This window comes from Callithrix jacchus, chromosome 7 (genome assembly GCF_049354715.1).
Source record: "Callithrix jacchus isolate 240 chromosome 7, calJac240_pri, whole genome shotgun sequence".
Taxonomy (NCBI): Eukaryota; Metazoa; Chordata; class Mammalia; order Primates; family Cebidae; genus Callithrix; species Callithrix jacchus.
The window spans coordinates 146039599-146059548 of NC_133508.1; the positions used below are offsets into that span (position 1 = coordinate 146039599).

Genomic DNA, 19950 nt, shown 5'->3' on the forward strand with positions numbered 1-19950 from the left:
AAATATTAAAAAATAAAATGATACGAAATTAAAAATTGAACCTAGAGAAGAAAAAAGAAACACTGAGTCCTTACTAGAGAAATACAGGGACACTTCTGCCTTCAAGACATCTGGCTCTGCTGATTGTTCTTAAGAAGCCAAAGAGATGTATATTTGTATTAAATTATGTACATTGAGGGTGCTTTTAATAAAAAGATCTAGTAATAGCAAATTACTAATGTCCTCATTTCTGAAAGTTATGATGTTCACAGTCCAGGAAACTTGCATTTCACGAGCACGTGTAGAAGAGGAGCCCACAAAGGATATAAAATCGTTCTGAGTTTTAGGTTCCCCTCTGCAAGGTAGGAATATAGACACTCACTTCATAACATTGCCAGAAGGATTTACTTCTTTGCCGAGTTTTAAGCTCCCAAATCTTATCTTTACCTCATTTTAGACAAGAAGAAGAGAAAGAAAAGGTGATGAATGGCAGTGTACTGGTGCTTGGTGAGACATTCTCCTTTTTAAGTAAGAAGTAATCCTTTCTACTTTTTCTTTCCTCAAATTCAAATCTTTGGAGATAAGACTCCAGCATTAATAACTTTCAAGCCCCCCAGGTGAGTCTAATTAACAGTTAGGGTTGAGACCACTGCATCAGTGGAAATCAGAATTCTGAAGCCAACAAATTTGACTACAAAAATAAATCAAATATTTTCTGTCATCTTGCCTTTGTTGCCTTTTATACAAAATGTTTATAAACCTGTGATCATGTATAAATACAATTTTATACCCAGACATTGATTTTTCAAATACAATTATTTCATTATATATCATATGAGAATTAATTTGTTCCAAGGGAAAGTTCCAGGTGTAACACTTCTAGCTCTGTGTTCATGCACAAGAAAACTGAGGTTCATAAACATTAAATGACTTATCATATCTTAGGAATCTTGTGATATGAGAATGAATATCCTCATATCTCAGGAAAGGAATATTCACAGGAATCTAAGAATTGAGTGAAACAATCTGTCTAAAAATGCCAATTTAAAAACAGCATTCATATAAGATAGATTATTCATTCCTTTAGAACAGTGATTCACAGCCAGGTTTGGTGGCTCATGCCTATAATTCCAGCACTTTGGGAGGCCAAGATGAGGATCCCTTGAGGCTAAGAGTTCAAGACCAGCCTGAGCAACATCACTAGACCCTGTCTCAAAAAATTTTCTTTAATTAGCCAGGTGTGGTGACATTTGCCTGTAGTTCTAACTACTCAGAAGCCTGAGGCTGGAGGACTGCCTGAGCCCAGGAGTTAAAGGTTACAGTAAGCTATGATCACACCACTGTATTCCAGCCCAGGTGACAGAGCAAGACCCTATCTCTATTTTTTTTAAAAAAAAGCAACAAAATTGGGCGGGGCGAGGTGGCTCACGCCTGTTATCCTAGCACTTTGGGAGGCCGAGGTGCCAATAGTAATGAGGTTAAGAGACCCTGTACTAGAATATGTTAATATTTAAAACACAAAATTAGTTACTTCTATATCTCAGTATTACCTTTGTCATCTCCAAAATTACCTCTATCTTTCAATAAAACAAATATTCACTATATTAATAATTGGCTGAATAATTTGTTACATTGAAAGCAAAAAGACATGGCTTTAAAGCAACAGCACGAGTTTAAGCTTGCCTTAATCTCAAACCAATCAGCATGCACTCCCCTATTTTGAGCCCATAAAAGCCGAGGAGGCAGCCACACTGTCCAATTTAGGAATAGCTAAGCTGTTTTTAAAAATCCTATTATGTTTTTATCTGGTCCTCCATTTCTTCCTTGCTTTTCATACTCCCTTTTCTTTTTTCCACATTTTTTCCTCTCTTCTGGTTTATCTTATACCCTGATTTCCTGAGAATAGATTTTATTCTTACTATAGGAATTGTAGGCATTGTATGTTCTCAGCTATATTCAACAGCTAAAAAAAAAAAGCAAACAGCTGTGAGTTAAAGGCACTGATTCTAAACTTTTCGGATGAAACTTTGAAACTAATCCTTCCAGTGACCAGAGTATTTGTTTGTTTAACATATTTACTTTTTTTTTTAATTTAGGAAGAAATTACTCTTTATTGATCAAATCACCAGAAATTTGCAGCAAACGACTTAACCTCTTAATAACCACCAAGGCCTGGGCTCTGAGGCTTGCTCTGCCTCTCCCTGTCCTTAATGGGGTTTAGAGGGAGAGACATCATTAACAGATACCAAGCCAGATGGTTGCAGGTCCCCCTTTCCCAGTCATGACAAGTTCTTGTCCAGAGCGGGAAAGAGCCAGTACTCAGTTAAAATCTAACAAAGAATTTGAGGTGGCTTTATAAGACCTCTCTTAACAATTTAGATTTATCAACAGTATTCGTCCAAAACTCATTTGCTTCTGATCTAAATTTTTTCATTTTGCAATTGTCTGTGGTTTTAATAAGTCATCCAATCCCTGTGCAGAAATTAATCAACCCAGTGCAAAGAAAAATCCCTCAACCTGGAATAGCCTCATCTTACTTTGGAAAGCAAAAACAGAGGTATTTCTGCTCCTCCTCCACCCAAGCTATGAACAAACATCCCCCACAAAGTTCAAAATGTTACTCTGGCCTCAGAATGTACATAAAGGCTGCTTTTGATGGGCTGATTCCAATCACCTAGAAAGGGCAGCTGGAACCACTATGCAGGCAGCCTTCTTTGGATATCTCTTAAAATCCACTCTTGAGAACCATCGGTGATTGTGTACAATAGCTCTATGGTCCAAACAGCTTCTGTTCTTTCATCTCACGAGCAAGGCTCAGAAGAGGCATTTGAATTGTCAGGAGCAAGAGCAAGAGCTGTGGCCCCACGAGGTAGGACTTCAATAACTCACGGCTTGTCAATAATTTGGGCCATTCGGCTTCCCTTTTCCACAATGCCAACGATCCACGCTTGGTGACCCTCTCCGTACTTTGGGGATTTGATTTCGGAACAAAAGCGAGCCGCCTGTTCTCTAGGCAGACAAATCAGTAATTCCCCAGAGGTTTCAGCTGAGTTTCCTTGAAGGAGCCCAAACTGTCCACTGGCCTTGCTGACGGCAGCCATCTTGGCAATTACTGGCAGATTATGAATAACAAAGGACACTTCGTTTCTTTGTTGTTTCGCAAGGTTCTGGGAGTATCCTAGAATGCCAAAGCCTGTGATATCCGTGGCCACATGGACATTAAATGTCTGCATTAAACCTGCAGCAGTTCTGTTGAGGGTAGCCATATTGAACATGGCTTCCTGATACGCCAGCTCCACGTGTTCTCCGGAGACCACCATCTTTACTTTATTCCATCTTTCAGGATTATCCAGCCATTGGTGGGCATTGACAGCAACCTGGGTTCCTAACGGTTTGGTTAACACCAGCACATCCCCAACCACGTGCTGTCGGGCATTATGAATTCATTTGGCTGGCACACCACAGTGGCAACTCCACCGATTATAATCCAAGGGTTGAGCACCGTTTGCCCACCGGTCACTGCTGTCCCTCCTTCCTCAGCCACATCCCAAAAACCTTTGACCATGAGTGGCGTTACCTTTTTGCGTTCCTCCTCACTCATACTCTGGCTGACGCTAAGTAACATCAACATGTCACACTCAGTAATGCCCATGGCGTAGAGGTCACTGAGCACGTTGGCACTAGCTATGCGCCCCATCATGTAGGGATCTTCCACCAAGGGGTAAAAGCAGTCCGTGGTCTGCACCAGTGGCAGGCCCCCATGCCTCAGGGGGATGACGCAGGAGTCCATCCTGATGCCCAGGGCTGGAAAAGTGGGGCTGGGGCCTGCTCCGGTTTCCTGGGACGCCTCTTCCTGGCCGCCCACCAGACCCCGGCCGCGTCAGTCCTGCCTGGAGTTTGAGCAGCGTCTCCTGCGGGACCTTGCAGCCTCAGCCCTTCATTCAGGAGGATCCCGTCAGCCGTGGCTCAGAGGGCTGGTAGTCCTTGAAGCTCCGGCCCAGAGTCAAGCCCGCCGAGCTCGAGGAGCCTTCCGCAGCTGCCATCGCCGCCATTGCCTCTCTGCAGGCGCCCGTCGCCGAGGCTTCCGACGTCGCGCACGGTCAGACTCAGGCCACACGCAGCCTTCCAGGTCTTCCTCTAATATCTTTACTTTTGAAAGAAGAACTCTGAGTGATTTTTCACTACATTCCATAAGGGTCTTATACTATAATTCTCAGATGTTACGTGAGATATGTTATTGTGTGAAGCAATTCCATTTTGTAATAATCTATTATTATTCTCATTGTTTCTGTAGGAGAAAAACCTTCAGTGAAATACATTCTAAACCTGCTTCAGTAGCAAGCAGTCTGTCAAGTAAATATTTCAACTGTTTATCTAAATCAGGAAAATGCTGTGTATTCTGATTCTAAGTTGTTGAACCAAAATAATTTTTTGGGTTCCAACTATAAATAATTCAAGATTTATTGCAATTGTGGGTTTTAAGAGTTAACAGTTTTTTCGAAACATCAGGACACAGAGAAACTTATCCACTGGTTCTATACACAATCTTTGTTGTTAGATAAACTGAGATTATACTAATAGAAACACCTGGAATAGATGTTTTATCCTTGGTAGTTTATTTCACTCTCCTTCACCTTGTAATGATTCTCATGGTAGAGGGAGCAGGGGAGAGAGATATTTCTCAGAAGAACTAAGGCCTCCAAAAAAGAGCCAGATATGGTTATAGAATAATTTGGGGACAAATTGGAAAACTAAAAATGATAAAGATAATAACAAAATAGTTCAAAAATAATCAAGAAAGCCTTGAATTTTAAACTTAAATTCTCCAGTAGAGTTTTGAGTTGGGTTACTCCTATTTAATTACCTGCTGTTTAAAAGTTGAAAGATATCTGAATATCTCATTAAAAGTAAGATCTGAAGTTTTTCTTATCACCTTTTTTTAGTTATTTTTTAGTGATGTATATTTCTTCAGAAAGTTATACTAAATTTCATTCTCTCTGGAGTTAAATATACAGTTAAAGGAAAATGGACAAAGCAAAGATTATCTGTAAAGGTAGTGAATAGTCATTTATGCTTAAAAATTGTAAAAACAAACTATTAGCATTCCTGACTTTGTTTACGAAATGACTTAATTAGGTTCCACCCTTTCTTGCTTTTAGCAGTTAGTCCTTCTTGCCCTATTATTAAATCATCTTCCAGTAAAGGGCTGTTCCTAATGATGGAAACAATACTCATCTGGGAAGTAATATAAGAGATATTATCTATACACAATTACTTACAGAAGGAACTTAATGATTAGCTTTAACAATTGGAGGTAGGAATGAGTAAATGGTGTTAGCTTTGGTTAAATGAAACAAATTGAAGTGAACGAAACCTCATGGCTCTATTATTGAGGTCTTGATGAAGACCCAAGAGGGTAGAACATTTTATTTCATAAGTATTTACTGTACAGATCGGGGAGGCCATGTGGTCTATTTTTGCAACAACTGAAACTTTCCTAGACATTGAAAATGCCAGAATATTATAATCACTAATTTGAAAATTTTAACCATTGACAGAGCTAAAGTTTATTTCTGTGCTATTTATAAAAAGAAAGATGTGAGAAAATCATGAATTTATTTTCCACATGGTAAGCATACTAGTTACAAATTCAAACCCTGCATATCAGGACTGCTTGGCAAAACTCAAAGCCTCATTTAATACAAAATGTATGAACTGTAATTTTTTCTTGAAAATCATTCTGTATTCTTTCTTTTTTACTGTTTATTAATAGCTGGGTTTTCCTGGACCTGTAGACCAGATCTCCTTATTATATTCTCTCACAGGCCTCTGTGAAAGTTCTCTGGAGCATCTATATGGTTATAGTTCTACATCAGTCATTATTTGAAACCCAGCATGGAACAGTGCCTATAATATAGCAAGTACTCAATGATTACTTGAAAAAATAAATAAGTTAAGATTTACTGAGTTTAAGACATTGGGCCACGTGTGGTGGCTCAAACCTCTAATCCCAGCACTTTGGGAGGCTGAGGCAGGAAGATAACTTGAGGTCAGGAGTTCGAGACCAGCCTGGCCAACATGGTGAAACCCACTACTAAAAATACAAAAATTAGCCTGGCATGGCGGTGCATGCCTGTAATCCCAGCTACTCAGAGGCAGGAGATTCACTTGAACCCAGGAGGCGGAGGTTGCAGTGAGCCAAGATTGTGTCATTGCACTCCAGCCTGGGCAACAAAGCAAGACCCTGTCTCAAAAAAAAAGCGGGGGCATGAGAGAAGTTTCTGGTGGAAACTGGAATATTATGTTTCTTTATTTTTCTTTGTGTTTTCATTTTTGTTGTTCTATGTTTCGATGAAATGCTATTTATATGTGTAAGATCAGTTTGTAAAAAATAGTTGAGCTGCACTTTCTATGTGTAGGTTAGACTTCAATTTAAAAAAAAATCTTACCATCCCCCCAATAAAAATCTGTTTTAGAACCCTTGCATAATTTCAGTAGTAATTAAACTTATATCTTCTTTTCTTTTCTTTTTTTAAGAAGAGATGAGGTCTCGCTATGTTGCCCAAGCTGCTCTAGAACTCCTAGGCTCAAATGATCCTCCTGCCTCAGCCTCATAAAGTGCTAGGATTACAGGTTTGAGCCACCATGCCTGGCCTGAACTTGTATCTTCTACTTTACCATTTTAGGTTTTAGAGGCTTACCATCTGCTGTGTGTAGCCTTTTAAAAATGTTTTGTTAAATTCTAGGTTGAAAGTTTTTTTCTTTAAGGTTGTTGAATATTAGCCCCCACTCTCTTCTGGCTTCGGGTTTCTGCTGAGAGATCTGCCATGAGTCTGATGGGCTTCCCTTTGTGGGTAACCCGACCTTTCTCTCTGGCTGCCCTTAGCATTTTTTCCTTCATTTCAATGACAATTATGTGCCGTGGGGTTGCTCTTCTTGGAGAATATCTTTGTGGTGTTATTTGTATTTCCTGGACTTGAATATTGGCCTGCCTTGCTAGGTTGGGGAAGTTCTCCTGGATAATATCCTGAAGAGGGTTTTCTAGCTTGGATTCATTCATTCTCTCCGTCACATTCAGGTACACCTATCAAATGTAGATTAGGTCTTTTCACATAATCCCATATTTCTTGGAGGCTTTGTTCATTTCTTTTCACTCTTTTTTTCTCTAATCTTGCCTTCTCATTTTATTTTATTGAATTGATCTTCAGTCTGATATCCTTTTATCTGCTTGGTCAATTTGGCTAGTGAAACTTGCATATGCTTCGTGAAGTTCTCGTGTTGTGTTTTTTAGCTCCATCAAATCATTTATATTCTTCTTTAAGCTATTTGTTCTCATTAGCATTTCGTCAAACCTTTTTTCAAGGTTCTTAGTTTCTTTCATTGGGTTAGAACATGTTCTTTTAGCTCAGAGAAGTTTGTTATTACCCACTTTCTGAAGCCTGTTTCTGTCAATTCATCAGACTCATTCTCCATCCAGCTTTGTTTCCTTGCTGGTGAGGAGTTGTGATCCCTTGGAGGAGGAGAGGAGTTCTGGTTTTGGGTGTTTTCATCCTTTTTGTGCTGGTTTCTTCCCATCTTTGTGGATTTATCTACCTGTGGTCTTTGTAGTTTGTGACTTTTGGATGGCGTCTCTGAGTGGACATCCTTTTTGTTGATGATGAAGTTATTTCTTTCTGTTTTTCAGTTTTCCTTCTAACAGTCAGGCTCCTCTGCTGTAGGACTGCTACAGGTCCACTCCAGACCATGCTTGCCTGGGGATTGCCTGCAGCAGCTGCAGAACAGTAAGGGTTGCTGCCAGTTTCTTCTGTTATCTTTGTCCCAGAAGGATACCTGTCAGATATCAGCCTGAGCTCTTCTTTATGACGTGTCTCCTTGGATATACGGGGGTTGGGGAGCTACTTGAGGAGACAGTCTGTCCCTTATAGGACTCAAGTGCTAAGCTGTGAGCTCTGTTGTTCTGTTCAGAGCTGCTGTGCAGGTATATTTAAGTCTGCTGCAGCAGAATTCATAAACGCCTTTTTTCCCAGGTGCTCTGTCCTGGTAAGGTGGGGCTTTATTTATAAGTCCTAATGTGCTGCTGCCTTTTTTCAGAGATGCCCAGCCCAGTAAGGTGGTAGCCTAGTCACAGTCTGCTAGCAGAGGTGTTACTGAGCTGCTGTGGGCTTTGCCCAGCTGCTGTGTGAATTTCCTTGCAATTTTGTTTATAGAGGTATAGTTAGAACTGCCTCCGTAATGGTGGTCCGCCTCAGTAATGGTGGACTGCCTCTGTAATGGTGGATTGCCTCAGTAATGGCGGATTGCCTCAATAATGGCAGACTGCCTCAATAGTGGTGGACTGCCTCGGTAATGGTAGATGCCCTTCCCCCCACAGAGCTGGACCATCCTGGGTCCAGCTGCATTTGCTGTGAAACTCTCAGCATTTCAGATTGCTGATCTTTGTGGGGGTGGGCCCCGCTAAGCCAGATCACCTGTTTCCCTGTTTCAGCCCCCTTTTATTCACTTTAATAGGCGGCTCTGTCTCCCAGGCATTCCAGGTGCCAGTTGAAATGGCTGCCCAGATTTGTGTGGGTTTTTGTGCAGAGAACCGCTGCATGGGCTGAAACAGCCAAGCAGGAAACTCATGGCCCTTTTCAGCCTGGGAATCTCCTGGTCTGTGGGCAGTAATAACTCATTTGGAAATGTGGTGATCACTCACCTTCTGCATTGTTCTCGCTGGGAACTGCACTCCAGAGCTGTTTCTATTCAGACATCTTGGATCCCTTTTTAAAAACTTTTTTATTCTTTTGTCGAGATGGGGTCTTGCTTTGTTGCTCAGGCTGGTCTCAAACTGCTGGACTCAAGCAATTCTCCCATTTCAGCTTCCTAAATCACTGGGATTATAAGCATGAGCTACTGTATCCACCCATGTGGATGTTTTTGAATAATAAACATAAAGAAACTAAATCAAGCATGACTTTTACATTCATGACATTGCGATTTGTATATAAAACAGTTATAGGTTATCATATAGATATTTGTTGCCCCTTATTTATTCGTAATTCGGGATCTCAGGTCATTATGATTCAAAATTCAAAACATGAGAAAACAGACAGACTTATCCTTAGAAGTTAAATTGATCTCCATAATTTTAGACAAGTGAAGACTTCCCTCCTTACCCTCTAAGAGTTCAATAACTGAGCCTCTGAAGCGTACTAACAACAGACAGTTTAATGAGAAAACATATAGGCATTTATTACATGTGTGGTGGCATCACAGGAAGAAGAGTACCTGGAAAACCAGGGAGATTAGGAGCTTATATACCCTCTTCATAGGAGAGAAGGGAGCCAGGGTTGTAGCCAATTTCAGGCAGAATAAATGATTTTGGGAAAAGAGGAATGGCCCTTAGAAGAATAGATGATAGTTTGTGACGTTTGTCTGAGTGTGGTATGGACTTCTACTCCCCTCTCTTGTGATTGAGATAACTTTCACTGGTTGATGAAACTCCTATAGAGTTTCACTGATGGAAAATTGATGACAAATTGAGTTCCTTTGCAGGATCTATCTTTAGACAGAGGGAGTTCAGAGAAAGCCTCCCTCTGCATTTGCTGTTTTTCAAGTATCCTCAGTTCAGAGTAATACCCCAAAGCACTATATTTTGGGTGGGCATTTCCTGAACCCCTTCATAAAGAACTGGAAAAAAAATTGACAAAATAGAGAGCAGAGTTGCTGTGGAGTTAGATGCTAAGGGTAACTGGGCAGGGTTCACTTCATTCCACCCAGCCACCCCGATTAGAGGAATGTTTTTTGTCTACTCTCAATTTTCTGAGTCTTACTGTCAAGGATCAGCCTTCAGAACAAGTGTTCAGTAATATTTCTCTGAAGGAAAATGAAATTCACAGGTAATGTTTAAACTACCATTTAACTCTAACCTTTAGCAAGAGATGTAACCAGAAAAAGCTGTTAATTCAGCTTAAATCCTTGTAAAATAACCTTGCATACTGAAAAATAGCAAGATATACCACCCCAAAATATGCCAGCTTGGCATAAGGATTATATTGAAAGGTGTAGCAAGAATAGTGATTGATTATATAGGCTCTTTTGAAGTCTGATTTGCTGGAAGTTTTAATAAAGAATCTCAGATTGGAGTTTTAACAACGGTTGAGTATAGGAAGCCACACCAAGAACTCACCAACAGATGTCTCCTCTCAGGGTTCCCCAAATATTCTGAGGTTCCTGGGCCTGCCAGAAAGTGATTTTTCTTCCCAGAAAGGTTAGGAACTCCATAAACAAGGTACAAAGCCAGTTTTTATTTAAAGGGGCTTTACTGGTTCCATAAAGTCAGCCTTAGTTCCTTAAAACTGTTTGTCATATCTGTTTTTAAGCATATCATTCACAAATGTGTCATCTGAATCAAAGCCTTGGTAATATAACTATTTCCATGTGTGCCTTATTGCAAGGAGAAAAGGTTCTTATTAAACTTATGTGAATAACTATATTGTCACAAAATAAAAATATTTGATAAGAGATTCTAACTCGGGAGGAGTCCGATCCAAGATGGCCAATCGCTAATATCTTGGGACTGCAGCTCTCAGTGAAGGTGCGGAGAACTAGACGATGCCACACTTTCAGACAAATTCTGGTCGCTCACAGAGCAGAAGATCCCCAGTGGAGGAATCACACGGGTCACCAGCGCGACTTTTGTGGCCGGCGCCTCGGTTCCGCCGGCGCCTCGGTTCCGCCGGCACCTCAGCGCGGCAGCTCTCGGGGCAGAGTAAACAGGTTCGGAGGACCACAAGGGCCCCCAGCACGACACCAGAGCCCGGCGCAGAGGCGCAGAGTAAACAGGACCGGCTTCCCTTCTGACTGAGGTTTGGAGCCCCTCAGAGTCACCCACTACGGACACAAGGCAGAGTGTGTCCTGCTCTGGCCCTGGGAACTAACAACCTGGACGCCCACTCAAGAGACCTAATCTGAAAGTTGGTAATTTCAAAGACCACAGGAGGATAAACTTACAATGATGGGAAGAAACCAGCATAAAAAGGCTGAGAATACTCAAAGTCAGAAGCCTCTCCCTCTAAAGATGATCACAGTTCCACATCAACAATGGAACAAGGCTTGATGGAGAACGAGCGCGTCCCAATGACAGAAGTACTCTTCAAGGAATGGATAATAAGAAACTTCAGTGAGTTAAAAGAACATGTTGTAGCCCACCGTAAAGAAACTAGGAACTTTGAAAAAAAGTTTGATGAAATCCTATTGAGAATAGACAACTTAGAGAGGAGTATGAGTGAAATAATGGAACTGAAGAATACAATACAGGAACTTCGAGAAGTATGCACAGGTTTAAACACTCGAATTGTTCAAGCAGAAGAAGGGATATCAGAGGTCAAAGTCCAACTTAATGAAATAAAACGCGAAGAAAAGATTAGAGAAAAAAGGATAAAAAGGAATGAGCAAAGTCTCCAAGAAATGTGGGACTATGTGAAAAGACCAAATCTACATTTGATAGGTGTACCTGAATGCGACGGAGAGAATGAATCCAAGATGGAAAATACCCTTCAGGAAATTATTCAGGAAATTTTTCCTAAACTAGCAAAGCAGGTCAATATTCAACCCCAGGTAATACAGAGAACACCACAAAGATATTCCTCAAGAAGAGCAACCCCAAGGCACATAATCATTAGATTCACTAGGGCTGAAACGAAGGAGAAAATACTAAGGGCAGCCAGAGAGAAAGGTCAGGTTACCCACAAAGGCAAGCCAATCAGACTTACAGCAGATCTCTCAGCAGAAACTCTACAAGCCAGAAGAGAGTGGGGGCCAATATTCAACATCCTCAAAGAACAGAACCTTCAGCCCAGAATTTCTTATCCAGCCAAACTAAGCTTCACAACTGAAGGAAAAATAAAATCTTTTATGAACAAGCAAGAACTCAGAGATTTTATTACTACCAGACCTGCTTTACAAGAGCTTCTGAAAGAAGCATTACACACAGAAAGAAACAACCAGTATCAGCCCTTCTAAAAATATACTAAAACTTAAAGAGCACCAACATAAAGAAGAATTTACACCAACAAATGGATAAAACAGCCAGTTAACATCAAATGGCTGTAACCCTAAATTTAAATCAACTAAATCCCCCAATCAAAAGACACAGCCAAAACCCAACGGCATGTTACATCCAGACCTGTTTCACAGGCAAGGATACGCAAAGACTCAAAACAAAGGGATGGAGAAAGATTTACCAACCAAATGGAAAGCAAAAATAAATAAATAAATAAAAAGCAGGAGTTGCAATTCTTGTATTGGATAAAATAGATTTTAAAGCAGCAAAGATGTGGTAAAAGGATCAATGCAACAACAAGAGCTAACGATCCTAACACCCAAATACATAGAGACTTAGACACAATGAGACAGAAAATTAATAAGGATATCAAGGACTCGAACTCAGATCCGGAACAAGTAAACTTAATAAATATTTATAGAGCTCTCCACTTCAAATACACAAAATAAACATTCTAGTCAATACCACATCACACCTACTGATAGGTCTAAATGAAACATTGATTGGCCATTATTAATACCCATTTTTTTTTCAGAATAAAGCAATATTTCCACTCACTCTCCCTCTTTCTCTTCCTCTTTCTTCCTCTCCTTTACTCATTATTTTCTTCTTTCCTTCACTCAAAAATAAGAAATCAACTTGTAAACCTCTAGATCCAGGTCAGCAATGTCTCTCTCATTGCTTGAATTCCTTCCTTCCCTTCCCTCCCTCCCTCCCCGCTTCCTCCCTTCCTTCATCCCTCCCTTCCTAAAAAAAAAAAAAAAATAGAGAGATTCTAACTCTGGAGGGATCAGGTGTGGAGGAAAAGATAAATGTTTTGTTTTGTTTTTCATTTAAAAATGTGTAACCTATCATATTGCAGTAAGTTTTAAATGATTGAACAAAATAAGAGAAAATGGTTTCCTTAAATCTGGAAAATGGCCAGGTGTGGTGGTTCACACCTGTAATCCTAGCACTACAGGAGACTGAGGTGGGAGGATCAGTTGAGGCCAGGAACTGAAAACTACCCTGTGCAACGAAGTGAAAACTTATCACTACAAAATATTAAAATACTAGCCAGGCACACCGCTATAGTCCTGTCTCCTCGGAAGGCTGAGTGGGGAGGATGGCTTGATCCCAGGAGGGCCAAGTAAGCAGTGCTTGATCTACAGTGAGCAGTGACTGATCCACACTGCACTTCAGCCTGGGTGACAGAGGAAGTCCCTGTCAAAAAAAAAGTCTGGAAAATAAAACGTTGAAGAACCAGAAATATTTCAAACAAAATATCATAGATATTTTAATCATCCTCATCAGTTCATTTAGTCCCATGTAACTAATTCATTTTTTCTGAGACAGACTCTTGCTCTATTGCCCAGGTTGGAGTGCAGTGGTACAATCACAGCTCCCAAGTAGCTGGGATTATGGGTGCCTGTCACCATGCCTGGCTAATTTTTGTATTATTAGTAGAGGTGGGGTTTCACTATGTCGGCTAGGCTGGTCTCAAACTCCTGGCCTCAAGTGATCCACCCAACTGGGCCCCCCAACGTCCTGGAATTATAGGTGTGAGTCAATGCCTCCATCCCCCATGTAACTAATTATTGTTTCACTTGATCTTGGTTTAACAGTCTTATAAATCAATCGATTTTTTATTAGTGTTTTGAAAATTCTTACCTAGTCCAGTGGTATGACCTTAAAGTTTTCAGAAATCTGTGCTTATCAGAATTTTTTCCATGAATCCTTTGAAAAGAAAATACTTTCAAATTTCATAGGTGCTTGCTAAAGCCTTCAGGAAGGTATCACAGTAAAACAAATTAACTGTCTGCAGAAGACAAAAGACTTAAAATGTTGATGCTTTAAGACCTAACGAGAGCTCATTAGAATGCAAAGGAAATTTGGTTATTTTTGTGACATATCATTTTAAGATAGCTAGAATTATGATTTATACTAGGACATATTAAATTTCTAGAAATTTTATACATTTCTGGAAGACTTGTATTACTAATATATACCTATATAAATATAGCGTAAAGGAGGTTAATTGTTGAGGACAAATCTTGATGTGTGTGATGGATTATATATTGTTTACTGAGAAACAGATGGCAGGGAACACTGAGTTGTCCCCAGGTGGAAACAGCACTAGTTAAACAGCTTCTTAAAACAGGATACATGACCCTGCCCCCATGCACCCTCGTAAAGAATGCTTTCTAGGCCGGGTGCGGTGGCTCACGCCTGTAATCCCAGCACTTTGGGAGGCCGACGCGGGTGGATCACGAGGTCAAGAGATCCAGACCATCCTGGTCAACATGGTGAAACCCAGTCTCTACTAAAATTACAAAAAAAAAAATTAGCTGGGCATGGTGGTACATGCCTGTAATCCCAGCTACTCAGGAGGCTGAGGCAGGAGAATTGCCTGAACCAAGGAGGCGGAGGTTGCAGTGAGCTGAGATCGAGCCATTGCACTCCAGCCTGGGAAACAAGAGCAAAACTTCGTCTCAAAAAAAAAAAAATGCTTTCTAGTTTATTTTTAATTAGTAGTGAACAGGCACTAGCTGCCTGACTAGTTTATCTTTATTCTATGAAAAACATAGAACACCTGCTCATTAAAAATAATCACTTGTTCACAAAGAATAAATATGTGGGTCAGAGTCTGCTCTGGGCTTTCACCTGGGAATGCCGTCAGTCCCCTGATGTCCCACTCTGATTCCCACTTTTGCTTTCTATCTTTGTCTGTTTCTTAATTCATTCAGCACCACCTGGGTTGGGGTCTCCACAACTGAGCTGATCTTGGCAGTTAAACATTACTTCTTATTTGACAATGCTTCCCATTTGCTTAAACTTATCAAATAAGCTTGATTCACTTAAGATCTTTCTTTTAAGGCCAGGCGCTATGGCTCACACCTGTAATCTCAGCACTTTGGAAGGCCAAGGCGGGTGGATCACTAGGTCAGGAGTTCAATATCATCCTGGCCAATATGGTGAAACCCTGTCTCTACTAAAAATACAAAAATCAGCTGGGTGTGGTTGTGTGCACCTGTAGTCCCAGCTACTCAGGAGCTGAGACAGAAGAATTGCTTGAACCCAGTAGGCGGAGGTTGCAATGAGCCAAGATTGTGCCACTGTACTCCCTGCCGGGCGACAGAGTGAGACTCTGTCTCAAAAAATAAAAGAAAAGAAAAAAGATATTTCTTTTAATAAGGAGAGGACAAGCCTGAGCAACAAAGTGATCCCATGTCTACAAAAACAATTTTTTTTAATTAGCCAGGCATGGTGGTATGCACCTGTCGTCCAAGGGTGCTTGGGAGGCTGAGGCAGGAAGATCACTTGAACCTACAAGTTTGAAGCTGCAGTGAGCTATGATCGCGCCACTGAAGAGTGAGATCCTGTTTCACAAAAAAAAAAAAAAAAAAAAAAAAAAAAAGGGCTTGGCACAGTGGTTCATGCTGTAATCCCAGCACTTTGGGAGGCCAAGGCGGGAGGATCGCTTGAGCTCAGAAGTTTGAGACCAGCGTGGGCAACATAGTGAAACCTTGTCTCTGCAGAAAATTTCAAAAATAATAAAGAAAAAAAAATTTTTTTAAGCACAAATTTTTCTGATATTTTCCAGGGGCCTTCAAAATCCCAGTTATTAATAGTTTGAGGTCAAAATATTTCATTTAGATTTTTGACTTTGGGAATTTTCTTAAAAATGTCAAAAAGTTTAAAGACGTTTAAAATAGAATCACATTGTCACTGTGAAACAGTACTTAGTTATCATTTAATCAAAGTGGCAATTGAAAGACTTCAAAGGCAAAATACAGAAAACTGTAGCTATAGAAAAAACCTTACCTCTCTTAATAGAGAATGCTCAGTTTTCTTAAGTAATCCAAAATTAGATAAAGACAACATGAAACATAGAAAATTATTTTGATAGGCTGGGCGAGGTGGCTCACACCTGTAATCCTAGCACTTTGGGAGGCTGAGGTGGGTGGATCACCTGAGGTCAGGCGTTCAAGACCAGCCTGGCCATCATGGTGAAACCCCATCTTTAAAAAAAGAAAAAAGAAAGAAAATTACTTTGATAATGGCTAGGCGAGTTGGCTCATGCCTGTAATTCCAGCATGTTGGGAGACTCAGCGGAGCAGATCACCTGAGGTCAAGAGTTCAAGATGAGCCTGGCCAACACGGTGAAACCTTGTCTCTACTAAAAATAGTCGGGCATGGTGGCATGCACCTGTAGTCCCAGCTATTCTGGAGGCTGAGGCAGGAGAATTGTTTGAATCTCTGGGAGGTGGAGGTTGCAGTGAGCCAACAGCACGTCATTGCACTGGGCAACAAAGTAAGACTTCACCTCAGAAAAAAAAAAAAGAAAAGAAAATTACTTTGATAAGACAAAAAAAAATCTTTGCTATCTAGGAAGATAATTAAAAAGGTAAAGAAACCTTTAACAATCTTTTATCAAGAATAGACCAATACTCCAAGAAATTCTTGTCATTTTAACAGAGAGAAGATCAATTTTTAGTTTTGCATTAGTGTATGGTATTTTGATATTGAGTCATTTTAGACCCTTATAATAAATTCATTCAATGTTAGCCAACTTGATCATGCAACATTCTCTCTTCCCAACTTTCTATATCAGTTGTTAGTCCTTTATTCTCCTTTTACATTCTGAAAAATTTAAATAATCTCCAAGCTAGAGATTATTTTTCTTCTATAAACACACATTTTCATGTCCCATACCTTTTCTTGCCAAAAATACATCCTACTTTTCTTGTATACAGAGTTGTTTTCCCCATTGTCTCTCAGTTTTAATTGCATATATTAATTATAATTTTTTTCTTTTTTCTTTTTTTTGAGACAAAGTCTTATTCTGTCACCCAGGCTGGAGTGCAGTGGTGCCATCATGGTTCACTGCAGCCTAGAGCTCCCAGGCTCAAGCGAACTTCCCACCTCAGCCTGCTGAGTAGCTGGGATGACAAGTACATGCCACCAAGCCTGGCTATTTTTTAAAAAAAAATTGGTAGATACAGGGTACCACTATATTGCCTAATTATAATCCTTAACCCTTAGTAAACCTAATTTCTAGTGAGAACTAGGAAGTAAGCAATTGTGAATTGTTTGGCACATACTCTACAACACTCTGTAGACTGGCAAATCTATGAATATATAATTTCATAATTTCTAGAAACATATGGTTTCCCATAGCACTGTTTTTCAGTGTTGCATGGGACATATCTACCAACAGACCACACTTCTGTAATAAGAAGCCAAAAGTTCATAAATTTAAACCTATGTTTGGCAATTGATATTTCAGTATTTTATCTTATTTGTAAATGGTCTAGATACTCAATGAATATCCACAATTTAACTTAACAAAACTCTAAGGGTATATGTTACCAAAGAAATCGGGGAAACTATTTTTCAGTAGACATATTATAAAACATAGTCATTGTTTAGAAGTTTATTTATAAATTTATCCCACTTACTTGTATTTAATTGACTGTTTTTAACAATTACATTTGGATTATTCATGAAAATTTCATGAGACAGTAGACAAATCTCAAGTTATTTTCTAGCCACAATCTCAAGTTATTTTCCTGTTAACTGTTTTTATATCACACATTCTCATGTTAAGCAAGCATCACGAAACCAAAAATCAACTTGGCCATTCTAGTGAGACCTTGTATCTACAAAAATAAAAAATTAGCCAGGCATGGTGGCACATGTCTGTAGTTCGAGCTACTTGGGAGGCTGTAGTGGGAAGATCGCTTGAGCCCAGGAAGAATAGCCTTCAGCAAGCCAAGATTGAACCTCTGCACTCTAGCCTGGGTGACAGAGGGAAACTCTGTCTCAAAAAAGAAAAAAAAAGCAAAACCTAAAAGTTAATACAGGCTGTTTTGTTTTAATGCTATGCTTGATATACATGAAGTAATAGGTAGTACTTTTTTTTTTTTTTTGAGACGGAGTTTCGCTCTTGTTACCCAGGCTGGAGTGCAATGGCATGATCTCGGCTCACCGCAACCTCCGCCTCCTGGGTTCAGGCATTTCTCCTGCCTCAGCCTCCCGAGTAGCTGGGATTACAGGCATGTACCACCATGCCCAGCTAATTTTTTTTTTTGTAATTTTAGTAGAGACTGGGTTTCACCATGTTGACCAGGATGGTCTGGATCTCTTGACCTCGTGATCCACCCGCGTCGGCCTCCCAAAGTGCTGGGATTACAGGCGTGAGCCACTACACCCGGCCATAGGTAGTACATTTTTACTTGTACTTTTGTGCTTAAATTCAATTTAGTGATTTTTATAATTTTAAATATTTAGTATAGAAAATATAAGCTCAGGCTGTAGTTCTCAAATCAGACTTGAGGAAATTTTCCAAACCCATTCAGGTTGTTAGCAAAATTCAGTTCCTAGTAGCTTAAAGGGCTAAGGCCCCCAGTCCCTGGCTGGCAATCAAGTGGGGGCCACTCTTAGCTCCTAGGCCTTCCGCAGTTTCTTACTATATGACCCCGTAGATAATTTACAACATAGATGTTTGCTTTCTTTCAGGCCACCCAGAACACATCTCTCTGATCTCTTCTGTGACTAGCCAAGGAAAAGTCTCTGTTTTTAAAGGGCTCACTTGATTAGATTAGACCCAGCAAGGACATTTTCCTATTATTTTGTTGGGTTTTTTTGTCTGCTGTTTTTTAAGACAGTGTAATGCTATATTGCCCAGGCTGTTCTCACATTCCTGGGCTCAAGGGATCCTCCTGCCTCAGCCTCCCAAGTAGCTGGGATGACAGTTGTACTACACCACCATGCCTGACTATAAAAGATGGAATCAGTGTTACTGATTTCTCCTCACTATCTTAGAGTCAATGGATAGGGACCTTAAACACATCTGCAAAATTCCTTTTGCTGTTGTGCAAAACAAAAATTCGACAAGGATATTAATTTTAATTTTATTCAGGCTATTGTAATAGGTAGAGCACCCCCAATCCAAAGATCAGAGTATCTCAGAGGTGATTTTGCCTTAGAGATTCAGAGAGAATGGTAATCAAATTTCAGGTGAAGTGATTTACAGTGGAGTGTTTTCGCAAGCAGGGGTATTATCAGTTGGTTAGCTCAACAGAAGTGTTTTTCTCTGTGATAGCTAGTTTTTCCAGGGATAAATGATTTTAACTTCAGTAATCATGAGTCAAGGAACAAGAAGTTGAGGGTCTGGGTTTGGCCTTGTCAGCAAATTCATGCAAAAGGGAAAATGCCTGTGTTTGTCCCTTACACAGGTAAATGGTGGAGTTATCCTCAACTGCTATAGGAGTCCTGAGAAAGAGTGGAAAGTGAGTCCTAAGTCATATGAAGAAAGGTGGTTACTTGCAGTAAGTTCTTTCCTGGAACAAAAGGTTGGAGGGATTTCTTAACTGTCGCTGTTCTCCAAGAGCACATGACTCAGGTAAAGTTTAACATCTTCAGCCTTTTGTTCAATACTGAACAACTCAGGTGAGAATAAACCCAGGTGGGACCACACAGGGTCTAAGAAACAGTCTCTTGAGAACTCTTGCTAGTGCTGTCCTGTAAAAATCAATCGAATTACCTCTTGAGAGGTAGTTAAAAAAATCAGCTGTTTTGAAGTCCTGGACATGAACCATCTTAATAAGAGGATGACTAAAATGAAAAAGAGAAATATTAATAGGAAAAGCTGTTTGAAAATAATTGCCTCAGAGTTGAAACTGAGGGTAACCAATTCAGTGGATTCCAAGAGGTTGGTAAAACTCATTTCTTGAGGCTAAAATGTTGATGCTTTTGGTGATGTCCACAGTCTTAGCTACCTTTCATGTAATGACATGCATAACCAGTATTTTGCCAAACTTCTTTACTGGCCCTAACAGTCACTTGTTCAGAAAGAAATCCATACTGGCTGGGTGAGGTGGCTTATACCTGTAATCCGAGCACTCTGGGAGTCTGAGGTGGGAGGATCACCTGAGGTCGAGAGT

At 40.2% G+C, this 19950-nt stretch overlaps 1 long non-coding RNA gene and 1 pseudogene across 10 annotated transcripts in view; both read right to left on the bottom strand.

Moving 5' to 3' along the window:
* The window catches only part of LOC118143070 (uncharacterized), a 140901-nt gene that overhangs the window by 33836 nt on the left and 87115 nt on the right, over positions 1 to 19950 (bottom strand). For 7 of the 10 annotated variants that reach the window (XR_013520305.1, XR_013520304.1, XR_013520307.1 and 4 more), the window contains one exon: positions 8675 to 8849. The exons of 2 other annotated variants lie outside the window; for them this stretch is intronic. This is a non-coding gene — a long non-coding RNA (uncharacterized LOC118143070). Of the gene's footprint in view, positions 1 to 8674; positions 8850 to 12764; positions 19622 to 19950 lie in introns of those variants that run through there. One more of the 10 variants, XR_013520311.1, reaches the window with a different exon arrangement.
* LOC100397516 (selenide, water dikinase 2-like) lies at positions 30 to 4040 on the bottom strand (annotated as a pseudogene).